Source organism: Heterocephalus glaber, unplaced genomic scaffold, assembly GCF_053883595.1.
Source record: "Heterocephalus glaber isolate CG9 unplaced genomic scaffold, H.glaber_assembly_v1.0 deba00001461, whole genome shotgun sequence".
Classification (NCBI taxonomy): Eukaryota; Metazoa; Chordata; class Mammalia; order Rodentia; family Bathyergidae; genus Heterocephalus; species Heterocephalus glaber.
The window spans coordinates 39,099,163-39,120,138 of NW_028258308.1; positions in this window are offsets into that span (position 1 = coordinate 39,099,163).

Below are 20,976 nucleotides of genomic sequence, written 5' to 3' on the forward strand. Positions count from 1 at the left end.
TCTCTCTCTCTCTCTCTCTCCCTCTCTCCTCCTCATCGTGCAGCAGGGGTCACTCTAGACCAGCAGAGGAACCTAGCTTAGCACCACTACCCAGAGCTATCTGTCCCTATCCTGGGGGCAGACATGAGCCTGGGTCCCGTTTCTGTCTTGCCTACTCCTTCTTCCCAAGGTAACTGCCTATATCGCACTCGAGCAGCTGGAAGAATCTGGCAAAGACGGTGTGAGCAGGAGGTGGGATGAAGGGCTTTGCAGCCTATGGGGCATTGTGGCCTTACAGGTGCACTAATCAACAATGAGGAAACTTACCGGCAGCTGCTCCAGGGTCCTCTGGTCCTTGCTGTGGCATTTTAACCCTGCCATTTCCTGAGCCTCCCACTCTCATTTGTTTCCTGCAGGCCAGAGCAGCTGGCTCTAAGGAAAAGATTCCCTGGGATGAGAGTCTCAGGCCTGGAAGAGCGAGCCTGGGAGTGTCTGCAGAGCTCACTCTTTTCCTCATAGGGTTTGTGCCAGGTTGTGAGGCCCCAGGAGCGTCTGAAGCAGAAGAAACAAAGCTTGGGGACTGCACAACATGTCCTCCAAAGATCTCTACCTTATGGATAGTAATTTGAGTTTCTTAAGATTTCATTTTTTAAGCTTTCTTCTGTATAAACTGAATGCCACCACATTTTTGTTTGTTTGTTTGGAAAGGCACAGCTGTAGCCCTGCCATCTGCATAACAGGATGAATATTTTGAAGAGCTCAAGGGCCCTGTCCATGGCCACTCACCCAGTATGGGCCACCTGGTCAAAGTGGAAGGTGAGGAACATGTTATGCCATTCCAAGAACAAGATCCCAAGGGATGGTAGCCCAGGAAGTGCACAGAGCACCAGAGAGAACCAGGTCCCAGGCTGAGAAGCCGAGTCTTCTGGATCCCTCCTAAGCTTGCACACCTGCCCACCTAACATAGGCAGTCACAGTCACTACCTCTTGAGTTTGGGGAAAAGCAAAGCAAAACATTGTAGATATGGCACAGAAATGTGCATGGAAAGGTGATAAGATAAATGAGGAAGGCTTTGTCTGACCAGAAACTCAGCTGCTGCAGCTCCAGTGAGATGAGTTCTAATGGACAAGGTAAATTATTTTCTCTGCTACTGAAGCACAATTTTCTCTCACTCTCCTCCTTTTGACAGGAACACTAGAATAAAAAGGGAGGAGGAGGTGGGCAAGGAGAAACAGAGGGAGGAGGAGGGGGGACACTTAGACTTTTAATGGAAGCTCATTTTGGTAAAGTACCCCAGTGTCCCCATGGGCCTGGGGAATTAAATGCTGTCACTCAGGTCTGAAAGCAGAGTCGTCCAGTTTGCAGACACCTGTCATAATTAAACTAATGGCTCTGAAAATGTGCCTTGATATTAAATCTATCTTCCACTGAGGAGCAGAGCTGATTAAAACCACCATTTGACAGTTAATGATGAACCTCTCGCTGGCTGAGCTTCATCTCTGGAACTGGCCGGTTTAGACAATGCTCTACCCCTTCCTAATAGCAGCACAGTTCCCCTGCCCTTCCCTCCTGCTCACAGATGTTGGGTTCAACCTCTGTGCCCTCACCTTGCAGGGCCCCCACTCTGCTAATGAGGGACAGGGATTCTCAGTGTGAAGAAGCAGATCACCTCGCAAGACACTGAGTTACTGTTTGGTCATCAGGAAGCACCAAGGCCCTGTGTATTTTCTGTGGTGGTGAAAGAGAGGTGGAGACTCCAGGCAGACTTCTGTGTCTCCTCAGGAAGACAGAATTTCCAACCACTTCTGTGGGAGAGGCTACACTCTGCCCTACTCTAGAGACAGAGACATTCTCTAGCTACCAGATTACTGAGCTGTCTTTCCTCCTGATCGAACTCTGAGGCCAGTGCTCCAGCCTCATTGTTGATAAATCTTCAGATGCTCACCAATATACACAGCTACTCTCACCAGTGAGAGGCCTTTGGAGCATCTCCTCAGAGGGAAAAGTGAGGAGATAATAGATCAAAGCCCTTCTGCCCTCTAGGCTTCAGCTTCTCCTACAAAAACAAGAATCTAAGAAATGATTCTTCTGCACCCAATGGCCTAGAATTCTGTGCCATAAGGAGGCTGGAAAGCCCCCATAAGGAGTTCAGCTAGGTGTCTTCTGTAATTTAGATGATTGATCATCCCCCAAGGATATTCAGTTTATAATCTTCTTCTCAACACAGAATGGAGATTCTCAGGAACAGTTGGTTGACCTCAGTATTTCCTCGCATCTGGTAGCACAGACCTAAGAAGCAAACAGAACTGAGCAATATAAAGCCTGTGGAATCATATGATTTCCATCTCCCTGTTCTCTGCCAGTGTGACATTCAGGATCCCTAGAGAAGGGATTCAGGTCCCATACCCTATCCTTGGCTCTTCCACACTCCCGTCCAACATATTCCCTTTTCAAACTAAGGGCCTCCCTGCTTGGGGCCCTGAAAATGTTTTTATACCTCTGGGGTCACTAAGGTCTCAAGGGCAGCTGGAGGCATCTTGAGGAGGGAGACAGCCCCATTCTCCATCCTCTCCAAGACCTTCTGCTCAAAAGCAAGGCAACCTTACCAAGCAACAACTCCTCATGAAGCCAGCCCCAAATGGTGGTCTAAATAATCACACCGAGTTGTTATTTCTGCACTCCATGTAAGTCTCTACTATTACTTGCTAAATAGTTTGATTGACTTATTTGTAGTGTTTCTTTCCATTTTTAAAGCAACTTTGTCGAACTAAAATTTGCATAACACACAATTTATAATCTTAAAGTATAAGATTCAATAAATTCGGGCTGGGGATGTAGCTCAGTGGCACCTCCCCTGCCTGGTAAACACAAGGTCCTCAGTTTGATTCCTGGTACCAAAAACCAAAAAAGATTCAAAGGATTTTACCACATTGACAGAGTTATACAACTATAACCACAATCAGACTTAGGTCATTTTTATTACCCCAAATCAAAACACTCTACCTACCAGAGATCATCTCTCCAACCCTCCCCCATTAATCTAGGCAACCACTGAGCCACTATCTTCACAGATTTTCCTATTCTGGGAATTTTTTTTTTCAAAATAGACCATGCTCATATCAGCAATAAAGACTTTAACATCCAAAGAAATGTAAATCCTGCAAAGTGAGCTCTCATACAATATCAGAGTGAAACCAGATCTGTAGTGTTTTACTCTTTTCAGAGCACTCTCAAACATTCCCTTTGACTCTTACACCAGGCCTATCAGCTAAGCATTTCCTCATATTACCAATGAGCAAAGTGGCTTCTTCAAAACCCCAGGACTTTGGGTGGCAGAACTGGCACTGCTACTCCCATTGGCTGATATTCTAGGGAGGGCCACACTCAGATCATTGATGCCCCAAATGAACCTTGAGCTGGGTTCCCAGTTTCAACTTGTTTCTGTGTGAATTTGCTTATTGGGCTCCATTAAATTCCCATTTGTCTCCATCTTCTTTAAATAGAGTTTGGAGTATTGTTAAGGGTTTCATGTTCTTCTGCCTTACTTTCCTCACTTTCTTTTTTTGCTTCTATAGAAATGCATGATTGATTGTGGTAGTAGCCTATTAAAGTGATCTGCCAAACACAAAAAGAGTAAAAGACAGAGAAAGACAGAGAAAGGGAGAGGATAGGGAGCTGAAAAAGGCAGACAAAGGACATGAGAAAAACTGAATGAGAGATACAGAGAAGCCTCCATTCAGGAAGAAAAAAAAAGAGACTCGGGAAAAGAAGAGAGATTAGATGACACAAAGGAAGACAAGGACAGGAAAATTAGGAAGTGAGCTCTCTGCTCCTCTGCCCCACCCCCAACACTCTGAGGCCAGACTCCTTCCCAACACAGCACCAGCACACACCTCCAAAGCTGTCACATTTAGAGCACCATTAGGAAAGTGACACTTGGCTGAAGGAGTCCCCTGTCCAGTGACCCCGGCTGACACTCCTGTCTGACCCCTCCCTCCAAGGGCTGATCCTCCCTGTCTCCAGTGACAGACGCTGCCTCTCTCTGATGGAAGTGGGGCCTCTAATTGTGCTGAGCAGCGATGCCACGGATGCCCGGGCAGCCTCCTGTCTCTCACTATCATTAGCTTTCTTACCAGGCTCTGAAGGCTTCCGCTGCCACAACAGTAATTACCAAGAGATTAGGCAGGCATTAAGCACTCCTTAATTTGACACATTGCAATGATCTCTATTCAGCCTTTCTGCTCGAATAACTCTCAACAAATATTTCGGAGGCTACCAAAATAAACAGCAGCACTGTGTTTGCACAGCTGAGGCCTTCTTCCTGCTTCTCCAAATGCCATCAATTCCAGGTAGGGGCGAGACAGGGACAGCAAGGGGATGGGCAGGTGGGATGGGGAAGTCAAGGGGGAAGAAGGGAGAGGGCCCCAAGACGGACTAAAAACCGGCATCCTAACAGTGGAAAGATAGCAGTGAAACACTAGCATATGGCATGCTACGACTGATGGCAATTTAATAGGGCTCATTTTTTGAGCAAGTAGTTACACAGGAACCTAGTAAAAAGATAATCAGTATTTATATAAAAACCACCACATTAGGAAAAAATAATAATTACAGAGAAGGGAGTTATGTTGTTGTTGCTAGATTTTAGTGGGTTATTAGCTCAGATATTATTCATTAAGTAATGCAATGGAAAAGCTACTGCTAATATGGCAATAAATCCCAGTGAGATCCATCACAGAAGGTAAGATCATTTGGTAATTACAATGCATCACAAGTTCACTATTCCTTTTCATGTGCCTGTTTCATTTCACCACCCTCACCCCAACATTCTCACACTCACTGGGGTAGCTAGAAAGGCAGAGGAGTCCAGGGTGATGTGGAAAGCACCACACATAGTCCAGGAACTGTCTATGTCCCTGTTAGGCAAGATACAAGAGAGATAGACTGGATATCCACAAATAGAGGTGGACTTTCAGACAGATGAGCATGGACAGAAACTGAGTTATGGGTATAAGTATTCATGAGAAGGGAACAGGTTACATAATGGGAATGAAGTCTATTGAGGTTTAGATCTGAAGTGTTCCCCAAAAGCCCCATGCGTTCAGAGACAGTGCTTTTGGAAGGTGACTGGATCATGGGATCATGAAATAACTGGAATTCATCCATCATAGAAAAATAAGGAAGACTGTTCTAGAGTAGAACTCAGGAGCAAAGTAGTATTAACTGCAAATTTTTCATGCCTGACTGATGTACCTACCAACATATAGCCCTTACCTTCCTCCTGATGTGGGTGGGGTCTCCCTCATAAGCATCTGTGTCCAGGAAACCATCATGGCCAAGCAGAATTCTTGCCTTCAGGGCCAGGAGTTTGGCTGCTAGAGAAGGAGTGTGACTCAGCGTGTATTGGATGACATCAGCATTAAACTTCTGTATAGACAAAAAGGGTAAATGACAGGATAGATTGAGCAAGAGGTTCCCTCTTGCAGTTGTAGTCATCTTGACTCTTACATATGCCTGTTCTCAAGTGCTCTCTCAACCAAGGATGATGGTTATTGGCCACTTAAGTACTGCTAAAGTGTAAAGAGAAATACCTTAGATCAGGCATCAGCCAGTGATAACCTCCACCCCAAATCCAGCTCACAGCTAATTTTTTAAAATTAAATTTTATTGGAATACAGCTACTCCCATCAGTTTACATACTGTCTGTGGATGCTTTCACATGACAACAGCAGTTTATTAGTTGCAACAGAGACTGTGTGGCTCACAAGACTTATATTTATTCTCTAGCCCTCACCTAAAAAGTTTGCTAACATATGGGTGAATGAATGAAAAAATAAATCCTAGATTGAGTTGGATTTATAAATGTAGGAATGATTTTATCCATCAGTGCATAGCATCTAAAGTTTTCTAAAGGTTCATTTCAGAACTCTGATCTCAGTTCTCTTCTTTTTAGTACTTTTTCAATGCCTTAGAGCAAGATGTAGCTGGAAAATTTATCATATTTTCAAATAATGGGAAGATTTTATGGATAATAAGCAAATTAGATGACAGATCTAATATTAAAAAAAATCTTGACAGGCTGAAACAAGGGACTAGATCTAATCAAATAAAAAAAATAAAAAAGAAAGAGACAAACCTAAAGGCCTACAGTTGGGACCAAAATATCAACTTCTTAAATATAGAGTTGGTTGGAGGGATAAAAAACTGTGCCTCAATAGTAACATGTGTGAAAATGACTTTGGGGTTTTGTAATTACATCACCTCAATAGTGGATAAGGCTGCCCCAAAACAACTTTTTCCAAAGCTAAATTGTTTGTTACATGGAACAAGTATGCTAAGTATACTTCTGTATTACAGGTAATATCAACTCTGTGTAGTCAGCCCATACCAGAGGTCTTGATTCCTAGAATGCAATAAGAATAATAATAAAGTCATTGAAAATACCTGAGGGTTTATCCTAAGTGCAATGGCTTATTTAACTTTCATTATTGCTCTTAATTTTGGATGTTTTCATTTTAAAATGTGAAATGATGCCATTTTGTAGCTGAGGAAATGTTAAGAAGATCATGTGCCCAGTGTGCAGAGAGACCAGGAATGAACCCTAGATGCTACAGCTCCAGGCCAACAAAGACTCCAACAACTCCTGCTGTCAGGAGAGGTCTCAAGGTGGTCACTGGAAAACCAAAGTGAGTGCCTCCAGAGGTAAGTCACTAGCTTGCTGGGAGAAAGTAAAAAATGTTTTGTAGGCAACCAAATCAGTGCATAGAGAAGGTTTGGATGTAACTGTGTTGCCCTTCAGATGAACAGTACTGAGTTTAGCTGCAGCCCCCTCCTAGCCAGACCCATACCTGATTATGGCTTCCAGCTCCTAACATGGTCCACATTTAGCAGGCCAAGGAAGGGTGCTGCTTTCTACAGCCACCATCTAACACTGCACAGCAGGCTGTAAGTGTGTATTCCTGGCACTAGTCAGAGCCATGGGAAAATGCCAGAAGTCCCTGCAGAGGCCAAGTGGCTTCCACCTTGAACCTCCACTGTTTTGCTCAGAGCTGATATTTCTAGTTCCTTGGATCTTTCTCCATGCAATACAGAAAAAAATAAAATTTTGCCCACATGAAGTGGAAAGAGGACTTCAGGGGTCACGCACTCATCATTTCTGCTCACATACTAGTGCCCAGTTTATAACCACCTGGGAGGCTGGAAAAATGGGCTAAGCTGTGTCCCCGAGGATGAGGAGAGTATGGATGCTGCCAGCCTTAGTCTTCTCTCCTACAAGCAGAGCTCCAGGACACCGATTTGCCATCAGCCAGCACCAAACCAACCCCTCAATTCCTAATAATGGATATACATGGAGCACAAGGCACTCTGTTGGAACCCCTGGAGATAAAATGACCACTGAGTTATATTATTCACTTTCAGTGAATTAGCAAAGATATGCAAAAGCATTTAACACAATATTCAACAGGGTGAATTAAATGCTCTATAGCTGGACACAAAAGCAGACTTTATTATGATGAGAGAAATCAGAAAACCTTTTAGGGCAAAATCTCAGCTAATGACTAAGAATTTAATAGGCAAAAAAAAAGAAAGGAGATTATTGAGAAGAGAAAATATCAGGAAGAAATGCACAAAGGTATGAGAACACTTGGCATGTTCAGGGCCATGCAACTGCTATAACGTGACTTAATCATGGCATGTGAGGTACTGTATATGGTGGAACATGGGCCAGACTGCTGAGTCTTGAAGGCCATGGAGAACGTAGACTTTATTTTGAAGGCCATGGAGAAGGAAAGAGGCTGACATCATCCAGTGGTATGGATGCTTGGTCAGATGGCCAGTTGTAAGGCTGCAGGGCCACAACACAAGTTAGCTAGGTGTCTAGTCAGGTGTTGGAATCACTATGACAGACAGTGGTGATGATGTAGCTTTGCCCTTGTCCAACCCTTTCACAACTTTCTAAAATGTAGCGAAGTCATTTGCACCCTTCATTTAGAGTTGCTTTAGAAGGCACTACATCAATGCAGCCACACGTTGAGAACCAGAATTTAAACCCAGGTTTGCTAGCTTTCAAAATGGTCCTGCCACAGCCCATTGATAGCTTCTGTGAGGCCCTCATCTGGGAATAATTTAACCTCAAAACTCTGCTTCTCTGACACTTTTGTTCATTATTTCTGGTCTCACTCTCTGCCTCTCAATTGCTCCAGTGAGGCTCTTAAAAGCCACTTCTACTCCATGTCCAAAGATAGACTTGTTAGTGGCTCCTTTCAAAACCCCTGGATTTTCCATGGTCCTCTTCTAAGTAGAAACTATTGATATCTAAGGCTTTTCTGCCCTCCTCTAGACCACAAAGGCACAAGTGTCCAGAAAAGATGGTCACATCCAATGTCAGATAGGCAGCTGGACTAGATTCTATATACTGTCCTCCTGGGCCCCATTTCCTTAGCACAGCCAGTACCATGTTGCAGTTTGATGGGGGATGCTCACTTCAGTCTCCTTGCATACTTCCCAAACCAGATCCCAACCCATTCTGGGACATAAGAGTCAGTCCTCAATTCCCAGGGCTTAGAAGAGACCTTGACTAAACCAGATATGGCTCTGGTCTGCCTTTGTTTAGAATATTGTTTTGAGGGAAGTGGTGCAAATGGTTTTCATTCCCATGGGCTATTCCCTGCTCCCTCATACACGCTTCCTCACAGCACACTTCACAAACAGGAGGGGGCAACAGGCTGTACTCACTTTCTCTTGTGGCCAAGAAATTGCAGAGGGGAAAATGGATAGACCATGGTCACAGTATAGTTTGAAGAAGCATGGGCAGAATGGTGGCATTGCCCAGTGTCTTAGTCTGCTTTCTCATCACTGAGACACAGTATTCAACACATCAACTTAAATGAGGAGAAGATTACTTAGGCTCGTGGTTTCAGGGCATTCAGTCCATAGTCAGCTGCCTCCATTACAGAAACACCATTGTGGAAGGGTGTGATGGAGTAAAGATGCTTAGTTCATGGTTGCCAGAAAGCAGATGAGGGTAACAGCAACAGAGAGGAAGAGGAGAGAAATCAGAGAGGGGTGGAGGTAGGAGGATGCATTTTGTCAGAGTTGTTCACAGGATAATGATTAAAGAATGCCAAATGCCAAGCTAGTGTGTTTCAGTATATGCAGGGGGCTTCAGAAAATCAATCTAGAAACAAGTAGAATCTATAGGTAGACAAATTTCAGCCCTAGAGAAGACATACCTTTCCAACTACTGCAGTTACTAGCAGCAGTATATTTCTTGAGATACAAAGAGTGATTGAAATGTACAGTGAATGTTTAAAATTTTTATTTATTACAGTAAAAGATAATCCTTTTTAAATACCCTACCTCTCTTTGAGTACAATTATCCCATCATTCTTGACACTTTCTTTTAATTAGTATATGTTTGTGATACCTAATAAACATACCTAATAAACATATTAATCATGGAGTATTGGTAACATACATATTGCATCTTGATCTTACCACTTTCTGAAGCAGTTCTGGAAGTTCTCTTCCATGAGTGTTTTTATGACATATGATCAAAAATATAATGAATGCTGCTGCCAAGTGCCATACAAAAGAAAGGCAGGCTTTTTTTCCCTTAAATTCTTTTATTGGTACATTTTAGGTATACAATACATTTATATTTATCATTGGGTACTTGTACCTGCACATGATGTATCTTGGTTCTTATTTTTTCCCCATTCCCTGTCCACTCTTCCCTATTTACAAAGACTTTGTTTCCATTTTTTCCTTTTCTAGTAATTTTTCCTTCCCCTTCTTTCCTTTCCCCTTCCCCTCCTACTTCCCCTACCCCTTGGGACCTTTTCTTCCTATTTCAAATTATCAATTATTCATTTTAATCATTTTAATCCTTATTTACACTTTCATTTTCTCACACCAGAGAAGCTATTCAGTATTTAAACATGTGTGTCTTATTTATTTCACTTAAGAGTATGGCCTCATATGCATGTATTTACCTATAAATGTCTCTAATTTCCAGTTCTTTATGGCTGAGTAGCACTCCATTTTATAAAAAAAAAACACATCTTCTTTATCCAGTCTCCAGTTGATGGGCACTTGGGCTGTTTCCAAGCTTTAGCTATTACAAGCTGTGCCGCTATAAACATGGATGTGCATATATCACTGTGGTATGATTCTTTTAATTCTTTTGGGAAGATTCCCAGCAGGGGAATAGCTGAGTCAAATGGAACCTGTAGTCCTAGTTCTTTGAGGTATCTCCATACTGATTTCAACAGTGGTTGCACCAGTCGACACTCCCACCAGTAATGGAGAAGGGTTCCTTTCTTCCCACACCCCCACCAACATTTGTTATTGGTTGATTTCATGATAGCAGCCATTCTTTCTGGGGTGAAGTGGAATCTCATGTTGTTTTCATCTGCATCTCTCGAATGACCAGTGATGTTGAACATTTTTTCATATGTTTCTTTGCTGCTTTTACTTCTTTGTCTGAGAAATGTCTGTTCATAAGAAAGGCAGGCATTTAGAAAATCGTTAAGGTGTGTCCTTACCCACCTAATTCACCACATCTGGCACCATGCAACTTCTGACTCTTTCCAAAATCAAAATGACCATGATAAGTAAATGTTTTGAATCAATCCAGGACATCAAGTCAGCCACGACAATACAACTAAAGACACAGAAGATTTCTTCCAGAAAGTGGCAAGAGCAGTGAAATAAGTATATTCGAGGTGACTGACAATATTTTGAGGGGCGTCAATGGAATGTAACTTTTACTGTGATAATTTATTCTTAATTTAAACATTCACCTTAGTTTTAGATCAGACCATGCAGTGAGTTCTTTGTCACATGAACTAAACAAATTCAAGATAGGCAGATTCCAGGGACATTGGTATAGGGGTCCAGGCATTGAAGAGAATATTGCAGTCGATGAATCCGGAAATCTCTCCCTGCCCAGAGATTATGTGAGTCTTGATTTTGTTCTTGCTCATTGGAGAACACAGGAACCAAACCCCAGACAGATAAACTGACACTCATCAGTGCTGCAAACTGAGGTCTTGCTAACCAGGGGCCCAAATAACATCAGTCATCTGTCAAGGCCTCTCCTCCTCCAATTCCGTGTACACCCCTTGCTTGAATTCAATTCCATCCTATGATTCTTTCTGTAAGGGGTGAGAAGGCATATCACTCAGGGTTTATTTAGCCAGTCTCTGTAAGTGGAAAGGCTTGAAGTAAGTGAGCCCTGTGGGCTGCCAGAAGAGCCTCAGCCCTTAAATAGTAATGAGATCTATCGCTCTCCTTAACAAATGCATCTTCCCTGAGTGCTAAGTAAACCGTCTCCATTTACAGTGTCAATATCAACGCGGGCCTTCTCTGACTCTCAAGCAGCCTGAACAGATTGCGACTGGCTGCCAGTCCGGGTTCCTGTGTGCAGTAAGAGCTGTCAATGGGCATGTCAATAAGATACTGGGGCTATTGATCAGCATAGGCATTTAGGGGTCACTGGTCGATGAGAACTCTTGCCAAGAGATGTAGAAAATGATAGCTTTCAGATAAAGGCAGCAAAGAGAGGTTCCCAAAGGAGAAATAATATAGCTCAATTTCCCCTGTCCTGCTTCTTGTCAATTTCCCCTGGTTTTCTTGAAGGGGGGAGGAGCAAGCAGGGAGAGACAGGGAGGGAAGGAGGTGGAAATGCAAGTGAACAACTCAAGTGTTTGACTGAAAATATCGCAGGGAATGAAAAATCAACAGCCACAATAAAGCCACACACACCCAGAGGTCACTCTACATCAAAAGAACAAAGAGAAAGACCCTAAGAGGCAGCTTTTCTCAATAGGTGTGCTGAGAGGAGGAAGGTGAAGATAACGATCCACAAATGGGTTCTGATGAAATCTCAAAAACCAGTTCAATAGCTGTTTGCTGGCTCCAACTATTGAGTATTCGACTGCAGTGTTCCAATTCTTCACCACCAAGTCATGTGCCACCTGTGGCTGATCTTTGTTCTGAGTAGAAGGAAAAAACAGGTCGCCTTTGAAGCAGTGTGACTTGCAAGATTTCATCAGTAAAACAAAATGCCTGCTGTGGGCTGATTTTGTTCCCCCTAAATTCACATTAAAGCTCCTGTGATCTCAGAAGGTGACTGTATTTGGAGATAGGGATTTAAAAATGTGACTAAGCCAAAATGAGGTCATTTGTGTGGGTCCTGATCCATTCTGATAGATATCCATATATATATAAAAAAAGGAAATCTGGAGACACAGGAGATATTAGGGAGGTATATTCCCAGAGAAAGTCCAAGGGAGGACTCAGAGAGAGGAAAGCTGTCTCCAAGCCAATGAGAAGAAGCTTCAGAAGAAATCACACCTACCAACACCTTGATGCAGGCTGTCTGGGTTACAGAACTATAACATAATAAATTTTGTAGTATAAACCTGTTATTTTGTTATAGAAACCATAGCAAATAATATGATGAATATAAGGGTAGGGAAAGATAGCAGATAGGATCATGATTATTTTTGCCTGTTCTATGTCCCAGAACTTTGACTATTTTCACATTATAAAAAGATTATCCATTTTATCAGTTTTGACTATGAACTGACTTAATGCAGTAGATAATTGATTTGCATAGAAATGTCCAGCATTCGTGAGCATATTTTTAAACTGTTCTTTGGTTTACTTCCTAGTCCTAAATTTGACAGATATTACAGAATATTCTTCTAAGTAAATAAATTGACAACAATCAGTTTAAAGCCTATCTGTAAGCAAAGTCCTGTTTCAAAGTCTTCAGATATTTTACCGGGTGTGCAACCACTCAATAACAAGCACTGGTTTCTGTCTTTGTCCATCTTTGCCTTTCTGAATCAAGCTCTTTTGTTCCCCATAAGGTGAACATTGAACCTAATCATTGAATTTGATTTGGTTCTTGTCAAGTTCATTTTGCGACCAGAATCATGGAAAGAATCAACTTTGTGAACCGAAGCACCACTGTGTCTCATTCCTTTAATTCAAAGCCATATCTCATTTTGTCTCTGAGACAGTGAAATGTATCTCAAGGCCTGCCAGACAGATCCTGTACTTAAACTATAGTGAAAATTATAGCTTATAGTGAAAATTCAGTATCTATGCCTTAAACTTTGGAAAATTTTATAGGAACAACAAGAAGGAAATGTGTTTCAATGAGGTGGAGCAGCAACTCACTTCATCCTTCATGACTGTGCTCCTCATTGTGCATCCAAATCCATTCAGCTATCGTTTTGAAGATGTTTATTGCCACAAAAGAGAGGACTGTGGCTTAAAAGTAAGGTTGAAGGATGGCTGACTGAGTGTATGCATTTCTTTCTGCTTGATTCTAAGGACACTAAATGACAGCCAAAACAAAGCAGAACAAAAATTCAGCCAGCCCACACAGAGATCTGGAGAAGAATTGTCAGCTGACAAGAAATATCAACAAAAGTTTGGAAGTAGAGAGATAAACAGGTAACTGATAAATGAGAGAGGAGATGAGAGAAAGCTGCACTCTACACTGTCAGCCAGGGGAAACCTCACAAACCAGGTCACTTCACAATGTAGCCTCCAAGGGCTCAGGAATTGGAAACCAAATATCCCTCAAGCAGGGGCATGGGCAGGGATGAACATGAAAAAGATTGATTAAAAGTCTTTAAAATAAGTAATCAGGGGCCGGGAATTTAGCTCAGTAGTGCCTTCCCCGCCTTGCAAGTGTAGGGTCCTGAGTTTGATCCCTGGTACCAAAAAAAAAGTAATCAGGACCACAGATGTCCTCTTCTACCAGGAAGTCAAGTGGCCCTTTCTTTGCTACATCAGGAGTCTGAAGGGTTGTTTAAGTCCACAAGCCCTCCAGATGATTCCAAAGCAGGCCAACATCTGAGAACTACTGTTTTGTGGAGAGATTGAGCCACGTGGGCTCTGACATCACGGGCAACATCAGTTGCTGAAAACATGGTAAACCAACTGCGGAAGGGGCAGAGAGGGGTGTGACTGAGTGAAACTGGTAGACAGAACCCTTTCAGCTCCCAGAACCAGCTGCTGGGATTTTTTTCTTTCCATACTGAGGATTGAACCCAGGATCCTTGCACTGAGCCACATTTGAAGCTCTTTTTATTTATTTTTATTATTTTTGAGACAGGGTCTCAGTAAGTAAGCTGGCTCAAATTTGCAAATCTCCTGCCTCAGCCTCCCAGAGTGCTGGGATTACAGACATAGGCCACCATGCTCAGCTGGCTATTGTGATTTCTATTGTTATGCTCTCTTCTAATTTGGTTCTGAGCTTTCTCCTGAGACTGGTCATAGCCAAGGCCATTCTGTAGGAGAGCTAGGAAGAAAAGTAGATGTGTGTGTGTGTGCGTGCGTGCGTGTGTGTGTGTGTGTGTGTGTGTGGTGAGACATGATGAAGAGGTGAAGCAAAAATGCATGAATCAGAGCAAATTTATCACAGGTCCCAGAGAGGTTAAGCATGGGGAACAGAAGGCAACCAGAAGTTGGGGGCAACAGGGAACTCAACCAGGGAGGAAATGAATGGACCCATGGGACGGTGCCTTTCTTAAGGTCCATAGATGTCACCCTTTTGGCTTTCCCAAGGGGGCTGGGAGTTGGCTAATTTATAGAAAACACGGACAAAGGTGGAAATTATTCACATGACTATCTGTTGGCCTTAGAGTTACTGTGGGAAGCAACTGTAAGATGTGTTGGATTTGGGACTTAGTGAGATGAGGAGCAGGAGAAGCAGCACAGAGAGAGGAGTTTAAACCAGGCCAAAGGTGGCAGGGTAGGTATGAGTGGATTTCAATAACCTAAGTTACCCTAAAACAAATTGATGACAGCAGCCAAGCTACCTAATTCTAGACAAGATATTTAAGGATTCTCATTCCATCCTGGAAAAAATGACAGGCCTAGAAACTGACAAGCAAGAAAATATACACAGTGACATTAGGGGTTCACAGGGGGGTCCAAATGAAATGCCTGTGTCCTAGCCCAATCAGCCTATAAACAGCACCATTCCAGAAGCCCCACCCAGGGGCTGCCCAGCGGCCTCACTTCAGTGATGAACTAGCGCTCCACGACTAGGGAACGTGTGGGAAAATCCTCCACATGAAAGAACAAGACCAAGACAAAAATAAGCACAGAAAACAGAAATTAGATGTACATAACAAGTGAAGGTAATGTAGGGAAGAAGAGAAAACTCTTAAAATTAAATTAATTTATAATTAACTATTTCAAGAGAGTGAGAGAAGACGGGCATGATCGCGCATGCCTGCACTCTCAGAATTATGGGAAGCTGAGGCAGGATGATCACAAGTTTGAGCCCAGTCTGGGCAACTTTAATGGCTTAGTAAGGCCCTGTCTCAAAATTAAAAATACAAAAAAAGGGGGAGGGTAATAGAACATATTACATTCATGAAACAGGAACAAGGAACTCTTCAAAAATGGGAATGCTGAGAGAGGGTTCCAGTTTTCACCAACACAGCAACCTAGCCCAGATTATTGGTTCCCCTCCCATAGATACTTCACACACATCTAAATTTTTTGGAAAGCTTTAGGAAGAAAAGAATGCTGCCCTCCCCACCCCCCACCCCACAGTTCTGTCCACAGGATAACGTCAGATGGAGCCAAAGTGTTGTTGGGATGAAGAATAAGAAAAGTGTGGATTGAGCAGATTCCCTTGGGAATTCTTTGTTCTAAGGATTTAAAGACAAAACCCCACACAGAGAAGGTAACAGTCAGGACTGGGGCCATTGAGAGTGAACAGGACTAATCCTACTGTGTCCACACAGCTTCCCTGAGTTCTTCTTCTCTTCACGTTCAGTAAAAAGGCTGCCAATCACCAAAAGGAACTTGAACCTTTAGGCCCAAAGTAACCCACCAGTCAAAAGACCTGCGGGATGTAACCACTTAAGATAAGCAACTAAGCCAGCAACATCTATCATCTAAAGTAAAATGACCAGAGCAGGCAGACCAAGAATTTCAAGGAGGCTTGATAAAAAGACTTAAAAATGTAAAGAAAAAATAAGCACTGTGAAAGAAAAACGATAAATTGTAAAGAACCAAGTGTAAATATTATAAATGAGAATATGGTAAAAGAAAGAATAAAAATATGGAATAGTTTATATGACCAGTATATCTGAAAATAAAGAATCATTAAGACTTAATTGAATAACTTTTCAGAGAGGAACAGAATATAGAAAAATTAATTTTTTTAAAGGCAAGAAACATGTCTAAAGGAAGTGGTCATGAACTGTAAATAGGAATAGAAGATACAGTACAGGAAGAAGGCCTGACACAGGCTCACACCTGTGATCCTAGCATTCTGGACCCAAGGCAGGAAGACACCAGGTTCGAGCCCAGCCTGGGCAACTTACTGATTTACTGCGACACTGTCTCAAAATTAAATATAACAATAATAATAATAATAATAATAATAATAATGGGCCAGGGATGTAGCTCTGGTTCAATCCTCAGTAATGAAAAAATTGAAGAAATAATGGTGAAGATTGGAACCAAATTTAAAATTATGAAAATGTCAAATGTTTCTCAGGATGTGGAGCAACATAAGCTATGAACTGTCTCTTTCTCATGGGATGAACACTGGTACAATCACTCAGAAAATACTTTGGCACTAACCAATTCAAAGTAAAGTCAAATAGGAACATGATCTACATCTTAACAATCCACCACTAGGTATCCACCTTGGAAAAATCCTTAAGCACACGCACCAGGAGACATGTAAAAGAATTATGACAATGTTATCTTCCCTAGGAAAAATCCAGTGTCCATCAACAGTGCAGCGAATGGGTAAATTGTGATAAAGCCATACAAAGAAATATAAAGCAAAGAAAAATAAATAGCAGATTTAATTATCAACATGTGCATATATCAAAAATATGTTACTCTAAGAACATACTTTAAAGAAAACAGCATAGTATTATTCCATTTATATCAAGCCCAAAATTAAGCTATATTAAGTAATATATTATCAACCAATACATATTAGGTGGTTAAAAATATCATAAAAGCAAGAAAAAATTCAAACAAAATTCAAGATAGTGCTCATTTCCAGGCGGAGAGAGTGAGATATGACAGGCAGAGGCACTCGGGGTGTTCTGAGTAGCTGTCGATATGCTCTTGTGTGATTCTGGCAGTGAGTATCTGGGTGAGGCTTTTTATTGTATTCAAGATGTACATATATGTTTTTATAAACTTATACCTTTGTATGCTATAGAGTATTTTTATAATAAAAATAAATTTTTTGCTTTTATCACTGATTGAAAGATACAGAAGCTTGTTGCGCAGTGATTTGTTTTGTATGATAGAAGCACATGTTTTCTTATATATCTGAAACAGTGTTATTGTCAGTGCTATGACTGCCTCTTTAACCAGAACTTCCCAAAGTCCATTAGTAGCTAAGATAAGGAATTGACACAAGTCATCTATAGGGATAGAAATAGTTTCAGGTGCTGGAATAATAAATTTTTTTAGTGTGAGATTCCCATGAAATCCAAGTCCTCTTGTCGTTTTTATGTGCCCTTCTAGGAGTCCATATGGTTCGTTTGAAGTAATTACTGCTCCATTCTGAAGTACTCTTCCTCTTTCACTGGTGTTTTCTGAGGTGTGTTCTTTGGTGAGACAAAATCCTTTCCCATTTCTGCATAAAACTGCTTACACATTACCTGAAAGATTATTTTTTAAAAAGAAAAGTTTTATCCCAAGAGATTTAATAACCACTTGTATCAAAAGTATGCTGTTAATTTTACTGTTTTAATGCTAGAGGCCATGTAAAAATATTTTTTAAATATATGTACTGAATGATTTATAGTGACTTAGATTTCAAGCAATTTATCCTCCATTGTCAAGCACTCTTACTGTTTAAAATACTGCATTTAGTATTAAAATAACTAAAATCACAGATAGTGAGAAATAGTTCCTAAATCAAGTTTATAAAAGAGCTTCAGAATATTTTGGAGAGCTAAGTTGAACTTTTTTATAACCAGTATATATTCCATGCAGCAAGTATTTACATGTTTTAATAAATGTTTTTTCAATGACAAACACAAATTTTGATTTTTTAAAAATAGAATTTGAGGGCTAGGGATTTAGCTCAGTGGTTCCGGCGCCTGCCTCGCAAGAGCAAGGTCCCAAGTTTCATCCCTGGTACCAAAAAAAAAAAAATAGAATTTGACCATTCCATAACTGATAAAAGATTAAAACCTACATATATTTAATTCATGAGTAATGAAAAAAATTAGAACACCACTGTTAATACCAATAAAAAATTAGTTAAGTGGGAAAATGTATAAATACATATATATTTTTTGAAAATGCATAAATATATTAAATAAGCAACATTATGTTAAAGTTTTGGTTGAAAATTTAAAAGATTGAAGTTTGTTCATGGTTCAGATGAACGTGTGATGTGTTCTTTGTAATTTTAAAGTCTAAAACATACTATGAAGATATTAAAGGATATTGGCATTACTAAAAAAAAAAAATTTAAAAAAATAAATAAATAAATAAATTTTCTAGAATTAAAGAAAGAAAAACCATTTAATGGAATGCAGAAAAAGGGATACAGAAGTACAAGAGTGCAAATGAAAAACATGAAATAAGATATGATAAATCCTAAATATAATAGTTATTACTATAAATGTAAATGGGTTGAAGTCATCAATCAAAAAGTTAAAATTGTCAGGTTAGATTTTAAAACTGATTCGGCAATAAAATATCAGTAAAACTTAGAAGGAAAAGAACAGAAAGGCTAAAAATTGAAAAAATATCTTAAAAGCATGAGTCAAAATAAAATATTCAACGAAATAATATTTAAGAATAAAACAGAAAATTCTAAGGGTTAAAAAAAAGATACCATATGCTATGCACCTTAAACATAAACACACCTAACAATAAATCTTAAAATGTAAACAGCAACAAGTAACATAAATTAGAGGAAGAGATAAATCAATAAATATAACTGATGTTTTGGATAGACCTTTCCCCCAAACAGATAAATCAAGGGGACAAAAGATAGGAATGGAAATGGAGAAGATCCAGATAACAGAGATAATAAATTTCAGCACTTACAGAACTCTACACCAAATGAATAGACAAACTACATCATTTTGAGCACACACAAAACATTTATAAATCTAAATTTTATATTGAGTCACAAAGAAACCTAATAAATTTTTAAATGATACTATAAGCAGCCCAGTTCTTAAATCATAAGCCTGTAAAATAACAAAATAGACTTCTCTTAAAATTTCATATGTTTGGAAACTAAGTAGTATAGTACTAAATAATTATTGAGTTAGGTGATTAACATAACATGTAAAATAAGAAATATTTAAAGCTGGATATTAAAAATATATGTCAACATTTATGGTATAAAAATCATATTTAGAAGGACATTTATAATTTTAAATAAATCTTTTAGGAAACAGAAAGAATCAAAACCAAATAAAGTAAGGATTCAACATGTTAGAATCAAGGAACAAATTAAATCCAAATAAATAATAAAAGAATCAATAAAAAATGTGTATTAGTCATGGTCTAGGCAGGAGAAAAAAACAAAAATTTGAGCAACACGTGTTGACTATATAAATAATCATTTATTATATGCAAGAAATTACTTATTGTGATGAAAGTTAAAAAAAAATTCTAAAGACTGCCCAAGGGCTACAGGAACACCCAAGGAAGCCCAAGAAATGGAAGTGGGCTCCTTCTCCACGATGGGATCCTCCCTTCATTAGAGATAGGTAGTGTCAGTCCAGTAGATGGCAGAGAACTCTCTACTTCCCCTGGTTCAGAGCTGACCCCCGTCTGGCAAGCTGAGCTTGGCAAGCACAGAACCAAGGGTCCAGATTAGCAAGCAAGAAGCCCCCAGGGGCAAATAGCTGAGACTGGCAGGTGGGAATCTGACCACTGGAACAACAAAATTTGCAAAGACACGATTTAGGAGAGTCCTCTAAACCAACCCCCAGTTCACAGATGTCCTACTGAGATATCCAAAATACTTCCCTCTCCTGCTCATCATCTAATCAGCATAATGCCATCAATGAAGTGCAGCAGTGTGATGATCTGTGGAATGTTAAGATAACTGAGGTCTGCAGACTATTATGGCACAGAGCAGGAGAACTGCCATAGCCCCGAGGCAACACCGTGGAGATGTATTATAGGCACTGCCAGGTGAAAGCAAACAGCTATTGGTGGTTTTTCTCAAATTTGTATGGAGAGAAAAAAAGCATTAACCACATCAATAATTACATACAGAATATTCAGGGTTGAGCTGATTCATTCCAGTAAAGATATAAAGAATCAACAGCTTCATTGAGACTGCCCTGAATCAGTGTGCTCTCCAACATCCATAGGACTGCTACACTGGCCAAACAGGTGAATTGAATAGGAAAGTGATAGCTATCACCACTTGTGTTTCTTTCAGTGATGAATGATGGCTTAATTCTCTGAAATTTCCCCCAAAGTACAATATTGTCTCTGATTGATTACCTGGGTATGGAGAAGTTCTAAAAATTTCCATTTATCCCTTCCAACGATGATGGCCCTCATCTTATGGGTCAAAGAGCCAATGTGAGAATACTGCCAGTTTGCTAGTATGTGATTGCTGTAATGCATTCAAGAGCTGGAGAAAAACCCACTGGAGTTGAGGTGAGTGGGGAGGTTTGGGATGAATTAGGCTCTCATGAGGCTGAGGCTTCAGCTGAGGCTCCGTATATCACCTGATTACCATACCTCCACTTTGGTGAGTCACACTTTGGGTTCCCAGGAGTTAGTATCAGTTCACAGCCAGAGTCTAGTAATCTCTGAAAGTTTTGTATACAGTATTTCTTTTTTCCCAAAGTATAGTCACTCTAGCCAGTGCCCATGGGGTCCTTCTGGATTAGGCTTGGGAAATAATGGACAGCAAGACTGTGCAAGTGCAGCAGGACCCATCCTCATGAGGACCTTGTGTCTCCACTAATCAAGTCTCTTGATCTGTG